This window comes from Diaphorina citri, unplaced genomic scaffold (genome assembly GCF_000475195.1).
Source record: "Diaphorina citri unplaced genomic scaffold, Diaci psyllid genome assembly version 1.1 scaffold2161, whole genome shotgun sequence".
NCBI lineage: Eukaryota > Metazoa > Arthropoda > Insecta > Hemiptera > Psyllidae > Diaphorina > Diaphorina citri.
Genome location: NW_007379586.1, coordinates 4,834 through 8,599, shown reverse-complemented (window position 1 = coordinate 8,599; position 3,766 = coordinate 4,834). Strand labels below are relative to the sequence as shown.

Below are 3,766 nucleotides of genomic sequence, written 5' to 3'. Positions count from 1 at the left end.
CATCCTTCTCACCCCCCCCTCTCCTTTTCTCCCATTACGTTATACAGACTCCCTTTTGAGTATCGATTTTTGGACCCACTTACTTTCTGGGTAGGGGAAAAATGCGTTGTGCGATACCTCTCGTTTATTGTTCGGTGCTTCCCCCGATTTTTAGCTTCGAACTAAGTCAACCAAGTTTTTTTGGGGGGGGGGGGGGAGGATCAAAATTGTTGTTCGTTTTTATTTTTCTCATTATTATTCTTATTTTATTTTATTATTATTTTTTTTTTTTACACGAATAAAACTCTTACTGATTAGATTTTGTACCCCATTAGGGCCCTCGGTAACCGAAGGTACATTTTCCTGGGGTCAACAATACACGAGCGAAGCAAGCTTTACTATCATTATCACTGCGGTCAAATTCTCAAATGACCGAGACAGACCAACGGAACCCTATATCACCAAAGATTGGAAAATAGATCAGTTGCGCTTACTTGGGTGATGTTTCAAAGTCATAGAGCAGGAAAAATAAGGACTAACGGAATCTTTTTCTTCTACGACTTCTAGATACCGAGATAAATCGATTTAAAAAATACCGGTAAATCGTGAAGTTTGACGTCACGGCATACGCTCCCGTAGGCGATGACGTCATAATTCATGACTCCCGCTTCGTTTGTTTGTGCGCAAGCGTTTCTGCGCATTTTGACGTGAAATCTGACGTCACAACTCTTCGAACTTTTTCATTAGGACGGCAATTAAACATTGAATTTTCGACCTTTTAAAGTTACTTTTTCCTAGTTTTGACCTCAGATTTCGATTTTTCACAACTTTTTACGTAGGTATCGACCTTTTATTAATAATATTTTCCCAATTGCAACTCCTCCATTCTTCTGACTGCGAATCGAACCCGCGATCTTCTGATTGCCAGGCATCCTAGGCGAGTGCTTGACCACTGACACTGAGCTATCCAAAGGAGATAATTCCTTATGTCAGCTGTTTAACACACAGAGATTGAAGTAACCTGATGGAATCAAGCAATCTGATTGGCCATTTTCTTTCACAGGATCAAGATTAGCCAATCAGATTGCTTTATCCAAACAAATTAACTTTAATCTCAAAATGAGACCCCAGACCGAGATAAATCGATTTAAAAAATACCGGTAAATCGTAAACTTTGACGTCACGGCATACGCTCCCGTAGGCGATGAGGTCATAATTCATGACTTCCGCTTCGTTTGTTTGTGCGCAAGCGTTTCTGCGCATTTTGACGTGAAATCTCACGTCACAACTCTTCGAACTTTTTCATTAGGACGGCAATTAAACATTGAATTTTCGACCTTTTAAAGTTACTTTTTCCTAGTTTCGATTTTTCACAACTTTTTACGTAGGTATCGACCTTTTATTAATAATATTTTCCCAATTGCAACTCCTCGATTCTTCTGACTGCGAATCGAACCCGCGATCTTCTGATTGCCAGGCATCCTAGGCCAGTGCTTGACCACTGACACTGAGCTATCCAAAGGAGATAATTCCTTATGTCAGCTGTTTAACACACAGAGATTGAAGTAACCTGATGGAATCAAGCAATCTGATTGGCTATTTTCTTTCACAGGATCAAGATTAGCCAATCAAATTGCTTAATCCAAACAAATTAAATTTAATCTCAAAATAAGACCCCAGAGCTATTAAATATATCAAATGAAATAATAAAAATCTGTTTAGTTTTAAACTACAAAAATAAAACAAAACATGAAAATGGAGAATTAGATTTTATCAAATCCATATAAATAAACCAAAATCTAACAGAGCTAACTTAAGATAACAAAAACAAGAAGTCTACGATCAAGTACAAAACTTCAACAAGAAAATCCTCGCGTCTTACTGGTCACAATATTGACCAATCAGAATAAAGAATATACTGAGCTATTAAATATATCAAATGAAATAATAAAAATCTGTTTAGTTTTAAACTACAAAAATAAAACAAAACATGAAAATGGAGATTTAGATTTTATCAAATCCATATAAATAAACCAAAATCTAACATAGCAAACTTAAGGTAACATAAACAAAAACAAGAAGTCTACAATCAAGTACAAAACTTTAACAAGAAAATCCTCGCGTCTTACTGGTCACAATATTGACCAATCAGAATAAAGAATATACACGTCGTAAAATTAATGTGTAATGAGTAGAGTAAGTTAGTTAAAAAAAAGAACTACTCTTTTCAGTGAACTACTGAGTCAATGAGTCAGATCCTAACTTCCTATACCTAAAGTGAAAGAGTTGCACGTTTTAAGATCTGACTCACTGACTGAGTAGTCCACAAAAGAGTAGTTCTTTTCTATTACTCACTCTTTACGTATCTCGATTAAAAATCTTGTTACTGTAAGAAGTGCTGGGTACTCCAACCTAAAGTGAAAGAGTTGCACGTTTTAAGATCTGACTCACTGACTGAGTAGTCCACAAAAGAGTAGTTCTTTTCTATTACTCACTCTATACGTATCTCCATTAAAAATCTTGTTACTGTAAGAAGTGCTGGGTACTCCTTTGGTTCGTAATAATACAATATTATTTAGTTTTCAATATCACAGATAAAAATGTACTCTAAAACTATATTTACAAAGTGTTGTGCGCCACTGATTACGAATAGAGATGTGTAGTGAGTGAGTAAACAAGGACTACCCTTTCCAGTGAACTACTGACTCATGGACTAAAGTAGTTCACTGAAAAGAGTAGTTCTTTTTGACTCACTCACTAAATACACCCTTTGGTTCGTAATAATACAATATTATTTAGTTTTCAATATCACAGATAAAAATGTACTCTAAAACTATATTTACAAAGTGTTGTGCTCCACTGATTACGAATAGAGATGTGTAGTGAGTAAACAAGGACTACCCTTTCCTGTGAACTACTGACTCATGGACCGAGTAGTTCACTGAAAAGAGTAGTTCTTTTTGACTCAACCACTAAATACATAATATATCTCTAATGGCGAGGGACAGGGGGTACAAGCTAATTAGAGATTCCCTAGATAAAAAAAAGCGAGTTGCCCATTGTGAAAACGGACCCTAGGTATAATAAAATTATCCCAATACGAATTGGTAAAAGCTGTATTTCTAGGAACACTCCTAAAGCAAGTATCTTCCCTCTTATAAACGGATTTTTGTAATGTCCCATTGACGCGCCTTATGCACAACTACCGGTGTAGGAGACAAGGAATCAGCAGATACACAATCACCAAGGAATAAGGAGTTGGGCAAGGTTGGATTTTCAAGGCTAGATGTAATCAATGTTGGGTAAGTTTAATAAAAATCAAACCTTATGGGTAACATTGTATCCAATATCCTTGTCCTTCTGAAAAAATGAGAAATGAGATGTTGGAAAATCTCAACTTGGAAAATCTTTTGTAACTTCAACTTTGGATTTGGAGTTTACGGAAACTTATTTATTTAACTTTTCATAACCTCACTCCTCACAAATGATTGAACATTGAAATGATAAATGATAAAAATTTTCCCGTTTCCCCCCAAAGTTACTGAAATGGTCAACAGACTGCTCTTGAACAAAACCATCTAAAACTTCACAGTAAAATTACATAACTTATAAAGGTGGTTATACTGGTGGTTACTTTTAGATAAAAAATAATTTATAGAGTTAACCTCAAAATTTCTAGAACAATGCGCATACGGTGAGAGGAAAGAAGATAAGAAACAGACTTTAGGAAGGAACTTGCAGTAGTTTAGTATGCAAATTAATACTGCATTTATGTCAAAAGAAACTT

The 3,766-nt window shown here is 35.5% G+C and overlaps 1 long non-coding RNA gene across 1 annotated transcript; it reads right to left on the bottom strand.

The window, feature by feature from the left end:
• Positions 1-1,970: 1,970 nt before the first annotated feature.
• Positions 1,971-2,740, bottom strand: LOC113471212. Its single transcript, XR_003393999.1, has 2 exons — positions 2,392-2,740; positions 1,971-2,251 (listed from the first exon to the last, which is right to left on the bottom strand). It is a non-coding gene; the product is annotated as an uncharacterized LOC113471212 (long non-coding RNA).
• Between the last annotated feature and the right edge of the window lie 1,026 nt (positions 2,741-3,766).